Genomic DNA, 9685 nt, shown 5'->3' with positions numbered 1-9685 from the left:
TGGCGACGGTGGTGGCCCTTACACTAACAACACTGGGGAAAGCTACCGCTTTATTTTATGAAGAAATTACTGAACCATTAATAACATCTGAAAAAATGAATTCCATGTAAAACAGTAACGAATAATAATAAAAACTTTTTTTACATCGATAGTATTCTGACATTTCATAATATGTATTACAAATGACGCTTATTTACGCAAGGTATATAGAACATAGTGTTAAGACATTCATTCGATTTCCACTTTTCGTCCAACTTTAGAGACCAAAGGGAAAATAAAAATAATTTAAATATAATGATTCCCCGAATGAGAAACGAACACACAACCATTAGGTCAACAGTCAGACGTGGTGCCACTGCGCCACGATAGCCACGAGGAATCTTAAGTACATAATGACGGCAACGCTAGCGGTGTCCCACCCACGTATACCCACGATAAGCTCAGATTTCCGCACCGGAAATGAACAAAGTAAAAGTACATGTTTTTTGTTGGAGCGCGTCGCGCACCTCCCGCGTCACTGTCGGGTAAACAGCTAGAACGTTTTAAAGACACTTAGCAAAGTAAATAATTGCATTGCATTGAGATGAATTCGTTTAGACGTATCTAAGAAAATAAAAAAAAAATTTGTGTACTAAATATTATTATTTTAACAGGCAATTTTTTAGTAAAAAAAAGGGGAGGGAAATGTTTACTCTAAAGACACTTAGAACCCGTAACATGTATATCTGATAAAAAGATACAATGCACACTATGAAGGTAAAAAATCATCGTGAATAGGTACTGGCACCTCTACCCTCCAGGCTCACAACACATCTGGAATGCCTTGGTTGTAAATATCCATGGGCGAGATGGAACTTACTGTCGGGTGATTGTTCGGTCCTTTCTTGCTTTTCCAATAAAAAATCCTGTGCAGGAATCAAATTTGTAACGCATTATCATCGCTTACAGTCAGACTACGCCGTTGAAGAAGAAGCATTGAAGATACCAAGAACTCAATTATGTGTCACTTTTTTCTCATACTAATTTTGAGTATCTAATATGAAACAGATAGAGAAATATTATATTATAAATGCAAATATACCCTACGGGAGACTTTTGAACCCGTTTCGTTTTATAACACAACTGCTTTTGCAACTGCGTCACAGGGACATTCTCAAGTTAAGTCTATGATTAAGATCTAATTAAAGTAATAGATTATTGATATTAATATTGTAGCTTACTTAATTACGATAACTTATCTAATGTCCCCGGTTATTAGGACATAATTATAGTTAATACTTAATGGACGTCTGGTATAATTGTTATTATGCTTGAGCCGATGTTGTGCGTGGTAGTGGTGTGGAAATACCTATCTTTTTGTTTCAGTGCACAGGTTTGACTCCTTGTACATACTTTTTTAACTTCAAGTTTTATCCCTATCGAGGTCGCCACAGAGAGCGGAGCGCCAAACGCTGCGGTAGAAAAGAAAGTTCTGTAACTTAAAATTTCTCTTATTTTCGGATTTAGCTTAAAAACATAAGATAATAAAGAAGTAAATTATAAAATATATTTTAAGTACTGTACAATTTTTAAAGCACCACGCAGATGAACACACAATGTTTCGAAAGATTGGGCTTTTTATCTTTCAATTTCTAATTTGATCCACCACACGCCTGATGCATTACCATGTTATAGGTACTCGATGTTGGAAACAGAAAAATACGCAAAAATAATGTTTGAAGATGATTTCTTTGTCTTCTGTTTCTGTTTATTTTACATATTAAAAGTGCCAATAAAAACATGAAAAAGAATTCATTATTACCCGTAAGGCATAATTTATACTGTACATTTTAAACTAGCGACCAGCGAGTATAGAACTGAAAAGGGTGTGTAAAAGAGAACTGTTAGCTTTCTTGTCGTCTCTTCTCAGAATCTACATTCCGTGCCGGCGACAGCATGACAACGAGCTGGTTGCGAAGGTTTTTTTTCTATGAAATAAACGATTTTCTGTGAAGTAAATTAACGATCCTACAACGATAGAAGAAGAATTGTTATAGACATTGATCTGAACAGGTATGTGTGTTGAATAAAAGGAAAAATGTAATAGTAATATAACGATTGTTTCAAAGTATCATTATGAAGGTCATCATTTTATCTATTCATAGATAATGTATTAAGGTCAGGCAAAGGGGACCTACAGGGGGTTCAGACACTCCTTTCCATGCTTTGTCTTGTTAATATAAAAATAAATAATCTTATAAACTCACTATTGTCTCCCAAGATCCACATTTCTTAAAGCTCATTTTCCAGATATGTACCTAGTTATATTTTCCCATGAACTGTAAATTAAAATGCACCAGAGCTAGTACACATGTCTGTGAACGATATTTATTCACTGATTTACCTACTTCTGTCACATTGACGCGGAACCCATATTTAAGTCACAACGCAAGGTTTTTTGGTCTATTTGTATAAGGATTTGATCGTGGATGTCAGCCAGCATTCCAGTGCAGTGACCAGTTACAAATACGCGCCGGGTCGCTCTCGTCGCATACATTAGCGTGGAAACTATTAACTGTAGATTAAACGGTACGCTATATTTAATGTCTATATTTTCTTTTACTGTTTTTTCAGCTTCACACTGTATACTACGCACAGTAGGGCACGCAGGCATGCAGAGTGAACTTGGTCTCAGGGCAGTTCATCTTTCCGCACAAATTCGAGACAATGTGTGGTAATTGGCGGAAATAAACGCCACGTAAATTCCGTAACTTAATCGATTAGGAATTGTAAATAATTAAAAATTTATTCAAGTATAGATACGGTACGTAGTAATAACCATAAAATTAAAAAAAAATACATTTAATCGATTCCGAAATGTTACGACCTACAAAAATAAGAAAAAACATTCAGTTTGCTCGTGTAACCATGTCAATGCTGAACGGACGTCATCATGTGACAATATATAATAGACTGAACTTGGCTTGACTAGGTTACCGCTTATTCAGGATCTAGTTTTAAGTGTCCCAGTTATCTCATCAATGATGGCGGAACTCAACGCAACTCTCTGTCTGCCAGTGCAAGGAACATCCAAGTCCCAACCAATGCGCTTAATTACTGACACTGCGTCACAACAGCGTCTCGGCAACTTACCGAACTGACGTGCGTGTATAATTCAGTCCTTATTCGATCTAATAGGTAAGTGGAGCACTCGTTGAGCAAGAACCATCCAGCAGTCCACGTCCCCGTCCCCGATGTAGCCATTACGAGTGCTTGGCGAATTCAAAATGCTGTATTATAATTTGTAAGCCTCGCCTCGTCGGTTTTCAGGTCACGCAGTGGACTCGTACGGCTCAGGCACTCAGGGTACGCGATGGTTTCGGGGTTTTAATGTTTTGGGATTAGGTGCTCGAATACTTCCTGGTACTAATGTTTCTTGATGGGTAGTACTGTTATGCAATAGTAATACTATTTCTGAGGTATTCCTGTGATTTACATCAGGCTAATAGAGCTAAAGTAATTGGACTACTTATATGTATAGTGCAAGTAATTTTGAGTACCTTCATCACGCATATGTGTGTCACATATACTCGTGGACAAAGGAAACTTAGTGTGTCTTGACACTAAGTTTCCTTTGTCTATGGTGAACAGTGGTTCTCCAAGTAGTCAGTGGCTTTGTGTTGTTAACAGAGGGAACAAATGAAAATAAACCGTAGCAAGTAAGTACGTAACGAATTTGACATTGGTATTGTGTTATTTGAACCAAAAGGGCGTCGAGTTACCTGCTGAAGTCGCGTCAGCTCGCACCACGCTCGGGTACGTCTCGTAGGACGATATAGGCTGTTTAAATTTAGTTTGTTTATATTTCTTGAAGGGGAAGCGTAAAAGAAGAAGTATTTTTTCTTTTGTGTTAGTCTTATAAAAATAAAATAAAATAAAAATAAAAACAAGTGTTTCAATCGAGTCATACAAATATGATATTGTTGTAATAAATTACTCTGAGGTATAAAATATTATCTAACTTCATGAGAGTAATTTGAATAATATTAATAAATATACTTTTTCCAATTTTCTTACTAAACAATGTTCAAAATAGATTCAAAATGACAATCCACGGAAATACAAGCAATAGTTTCATCAAAACTAACGGATAGTTTTGTCGAAAAAAGGCGAACAAGTAAAACCACGGTGTTGCTCGTCCCGTGCGTGATGTATCGATAATGTGTGTATCTAGGACAGCTCTAGTCGACCTGTGTGTGTTGGTGGAGGTCCGCAGCCGCGTCATTTACCTGCACAGATCAATTATACAAATGTTCGTACGCTCGGAGGACGTCAGTGACCGTTGATAGAAGAACTCGATGAGCATTGATTTATAATAAGATTGGAGGTCAGGCTATATGGCGAGGTGGCTCGTAGAGTCGTAGCTGACTTGTAACTGTTGTAAATGAAACATGACAACGCGTTATTAACTTGTGTACAGTACTAGCTTTTGTCTACGGTTTCGTCCATCGTCAAAGGAAAATAGCTAAGCAAGCTAATATACCATATTAATGTTTTCTAACCTTTCAATATGAGATATCCAGTTGTTCCTGAGATGAGCGTGCTCAACCAAACAAAGCTTTAGTCAGTCCGCACTTATGAGCCGCTCTCAAGTATAAAATAGGTCTCCTAGGAATAATAATTATATAAATTTACATACACTGTACTATTGTTGTTATATTAAATTAAATACATTTTATATATGTATGTATGTTTTTCGTTTTACATGTGTTTTTATTTTGTATGCAATACAGATAATCCTATTCTTTAATTTCATCCATTTACATAACAACGCGCAATTGCAGAAACCCATTCAAAACTTTTCCGTACTATAAGCAAATAACGCTAACTACCGCCTTTATCTTCGGCCGCGTTAAACGAACTACTTATATACAAACTGCTGCTTTAGTACCCCCAATCCGACCGCGGTACCGCCAGGACGTCTCAATGTCCGCTTGGCATCGCTTTCGCAATCACCAAAACCAAAAAACCCAAAAACCAAAAACCAATCCACGCACGCGCGCACTATCGACCTACGCCACCCTGCAACACCAAGAAGACGAAGAGGACCGATCGGCGTCGTTTTGTTCGGCGAGCGGCGATCTCCGTTGTTTTGTGTAGTGCAGTGTAGTGTGTTAGTGTCCATAGGATTTCACCTGGATTCCATACCCACGTGAGTACTTTTACACAGTGTTAGCTTAAGCTAGGTACTCACCCCGGCCCCACCAGGCCGAGACATTAGGTCAAAGTAGGCACACACCCCTCGCCTCGGCGGGGGGTCAAGTTTAGTCAAAATGGTTCGGATAGACTCGGATAGTCTACTTAAGTTCGCCGCAGACCATATCCCGTCATGTTTCTTTTTGGAAATAACCGCATTCGTGGAACGCGAAAAACGCCAGCAAAAGCAGGTGGCCAATCCCGGCGAAACCAACGCCGAATCGGACGAGGACGAGGCTCTGGACATCGTTCTAGAGTCCGAGTCCGAAGCTGAGGAGGCGGCGGCCCCGCCGGCCGAATCCTCACAGGAGGAGGAGGATCAGGACGGTTTCGAGACCGTCATATCTAAGGCCGCCAAACGCAAGGCAAAACGATCCCCCGATAATTCAGGCAAACGCGCCGCGAGCGCGCTAGATTCCCCCGCTTCCCCGCGGTCCTCACCCCCGCGCAAAAGTAGGGCACGCGCGCAGGTAGCAGAAATGGGTGCGCAGGTAGACAAAAACGGCTCCGACGCCGAAATGACTGACAAGACAGACAATGCAATTGCTAACAATAATAACAGCAACAATAATAACTCAATCCCCGCGCCCAACTCTGGCGACGGTTCGGTACCGCTACCGGCCGGCGCTCGTAGGGATAGGTTACCTCCCCCGATCATAGTTCAGGAAAAGAAAGCGTGGGACAATTTACAACTTTGGATGTTGTCCGCTAAAGTGCAGTTCAATTCTGCCAGATCCACAGCGCAGGGAGTTAGGATTCAGGTGTTAACACCTAAAGACCACAGGGTCCTTACGACCCACCTTAGGAATTCAAACATAGGGTTCCATTCCTACGCTCTGGAGGACGAGCGTCAATTACGTGTAGTCCTCAAGGGTATCCCAGTCGAGTTAGAGACCCAATCCGTTTTTCGGGACTTAATGTCCCAAAAGCTTCCCGTTAGGGCAGTCCACCGTATGTACAATCAGTACACTAAAAAAAGCTACGACATGGTCCTAGCTGTCCTAGACCGCAGCCCTGAGGGCAAACAAATCTTCAATATTAAATCCATCTGCTCACTCACGGGCATTACTATAGATAAGCCATGGTCTCGTGGCATTCCCGGGCAGTGTCACCGCTGCCAGCTCTATGGGCATTCCGCCAAAAACTGTCACGCAAAACCCAGGTGCGTGAAGTGCTTAGAAAGTCACGCTACTGCTGACTGTCCGCGCAAGGTCCCAGACCCGGCCGTACCTCCCAGCTGTGTCTTGTGTGAGACCCAAGGGCACCCCGCAAATTACCGCGGATGCCCTAGGGCCCCACGCAGGTCCGGCGGAAAGGGCGGCAGGACGCATAAGGCTTCGATGCCTTCCCGTCCAGCGCAAAACCCGTCCGGCCCTCAACCACTACTCCAACCAGCCTCTCTTCCTTCCACCAATGCGTGGAAAAAACCTCTACCAGAGACCCAAGCCGCCAAGGCCTCCAATCCCAAACCCAAGCCCTCCAGGGCCACTTCCTCTGCCCGCCAGCCCCGTGGGGAGGTAACAGAACAGGATAGTATCGAAGACGCGATCGACATTGCGACCAGCTTTTTAGATATACTAGACAAAGACGAATTATTGGCCTTCGCGAAAGGCTTAGTAGACTCAAACGGCGATCCTAAAAGTCGACTTCAAGTAATTAAGCTCAACAGAAAGCTTATAGCCAAATTACTACTTGTCAATGCTCAAACTTCCAATGGCGGTCAATAATAATCTTAGAATCAACCCGCCCGATTTAAGACTCGCGCGAGTCAAGCCGCGTTCTCTCAACATAGGTTATTTTAACGCTAACGGTCTCAGTACGCAAATGGGGCTAGTCCGCGATTTTGTTACAAACCGACAACTCGACTTATTTCTAGTTCAGGAAACGTTCCTTAGAAATTGCAATAGGGATCCCAAGATAGCCAATTACCGTACTATTCGCAACGACAGAGACGGCGCCAAAGGCGGCACCGTCATATTTTACAGAAAGACGCTTCACGTCATACCGCTCGATCCGCCGCCGACGCTCACTAACATCGAAGTTTCGGTCTGTAAGGTTCACATGACTGGACATCCACCCACTATTATAGCTTCCGCCTATCTCTCTCCATCAAAGAGTTTACTTAGAAGCGACCTACAGACACTACTAGACATGGGGGACTCGGTTATCATAGCCGGGGACCTTAACTGTAAAAGTACCAGGTGGAATTGCAACTCCACAAATAGAGGAGGAATCGAACTCGAAAATATCTATGACCTGACCACTTCTCGCTTTGAGATAATAGCCCCCCTCACTCCCACTAGATTTGGGCCCCGGGGCCGACCTTCAATTCTCGACATAGCCATCCTGCAGGGCGTCTCTCTCAGGCTGCGCTCTATCGAGGTAGTACCAGAGTTAGACTCAGACCATAGACCTGTAATAGTTAAATTAGGACCCGATTGTCCTCCAGTTCTTCCTAAAACCACCATCACCGACTGGTCTAAGTTCGCGGAGCGCCTAGGCAATCCCGACACGGAACCGACAGACGACATACCTGACAGATTCGACTCGGTGGAAGTAGTCGAGGCGGAAATCAACCAACTTACTGACAGACTGGGTAGCACTCTCGACGAGTGTTCTAGGGAAATTCCAAGTAATCCAGAAGGACATTTTAAGATCCCGCGAGATCTCAGAAAGCTCATGAGACGTAAAAACATCGCCAATAGGGCGCACGATTCATTTCCGTCGCCAGCAAACCGCGCTAAACTCTGGAGGCTCCAAAGACAGGTTCGAGCCCGGTTCGAGGACCTCAGAGACGAATCTTGGGATCATAGGTTATCAGAGCTTACGCCATCGCACGTAGCGTTCTGGCAATTAACTAAATCATTCAAAAACGACACCGTAGTCGAATTACCGCCGTTAATCCGTCCGGACGGAACACTAGCCTCAGACGATCTCGAAAAGGCCGAATGCCTAGCGGATAACCTAGAAAGTCAATGCTCCCCCTCGGAAAAACCGTGTGATCCAATTCACGTCGCCGCGGTGGACACACAGGTCGAAACGTGGGCACCGTTGCCACCAGCGGGCGAACCTATAAGACCGACCTCTGTCGAAGAGGTACAAGACATTATAAAGCGCCTTAAGCCAAAGAAAGCCCCAGGATCCGATCGCATCTCGAATAAGATCCTTAAAATTCTTCCTATTCACATTCTAACGCTTCTCGTTGCCATTTTCAACACTCTTTTAAAAGAGTGCTCATTCCCAGACCAATGGAAAGAGGCAATAGTCATAGGTATTCACAAGCCTAAGAAACCTCGCACATCCCCGTCCAGTTATCGCCCCATAAGCCTTCTCAGTTCAATGGGCAAAATATACGAACGTATCCTCCTCACTCGTCTCCAAGCCGCAGTCGTGGCCAATGACATAATCCCCCCCGAACAATTCGGCTTCAGAGCCAAACACTCCAGCATACACCAGGTACACCGCCTCACGGAATTCCTGTTATCCCGAGCCAAACTAATGCCATCAGCGGCAATCTTCTTAGACATTGCAAAAGCGTTTGATAAAGTCTGGCACAATGGCTTGATTTACAAGTTACAAAAGACTAACGTACCTGACAGACTCGTGCACATCATTCGAGACTACTTATCAAACCGCTCATTTAGATACAGGGTAGAAGGCACCCTTTCCTCCAGTAGGCCAGTTAGAGCTGGAGTCCCTCAGGGCTCCATACTATCCCCGCTTCTGTACAATTTGTACACTCACGACATCCCCAAAACCCCAGGTACAAACCTAGCCCTTTTCGCAGACGACACCGCCGTCTATACGTCCGGCCGTGTATCAGTCTGCATAGCTAAAAGACTCCAAAAGTCCATGGACCGCATAGGTCAGTGGCTATTTCAATGGCGCATAGAGGTCAATCCCGATAAAAGTAACATCATTTACTTCCCCCTTCGTAGGACAGACTACCTGCCACATGTCCGCCTTTTAGGCAAAATAATTCCCGAGGCCAAACAGGCCAAATACTTAGGTGTCATTCTCGACAGTCAACTGTCCTTTAAAGCCCACATTACTTATGTTCGCCGCAAAGCGGCCTACGTCCTAAGTTGTTTGTATCCACTCATTTGTGCTAAAAGTAAACTCTCACTTAGAAATAAAATCCGACTCTATAAAGCATGCGTCAGACCCATTTTCGCCTACGCCTGTGTTGTGTTCGCACAGACAGACCTTAGCCGTTTACAAGTAATTCAAAACCGTTTCTTGCGTAATACTACCGGTGCCCCGTGGTACATGCGTAATACCGATCTCCATAGAGACGTCAAATTAGATTCAGTAAAAGAGCACTGTCGCAAGCTCTCTAGTAGTTATTTCACTAAAGCCGAATCGCATCCGAATCCGCTGGTGGTAAACTCGTGTAATTACGCCAAACGTCGCCCGTGGGATCGCCGTCGACCCCGGGATATCTTAACCG

The 9685-nt window shown here is 43.5% G+C and overlaps 1 long non-coding RNA gene across 1 annotated transcript in view; it reads left to right on the top strand.

The window, feature by feature from the left end:
- Positions 1 to 2456: 2456 nt before the first annotated feature.
- The window catches only part of LOC146536583 (uncharacterized), a 36022-nt gene continuing 28793 nt past the window's right edge, over positions 2457 to 9685 (top strand). Inside the window, exon 1 of the long non-coding RNA XR_014878220.1 lies at positions 2457 to 2568. This is a non-coding gene — a long non-coding RNA (uncharacterized LOC146536583). The remainder of the gene's footprint in view (positions 2569 to 9685) is intronic.

This window comes from Heliconius melpomene, chromosome 8 (genome assembly GCF_056956725.1).
Source record: "Heliconius melpomene rosina isolate 202511_hmr_F chromosome 8, ASM5695672v1, whole genome shotgun sequence".
Taxonomy (NCBI): Eukaryota; Metazoa; Arthropoda; class Insecta; order Lepidoptera; family Nymphalidae; genus Heliconius; species Heliconius melpomene.
This window is presented reverse-complemented; position numbering and strand designations above follow the sequence as displayed.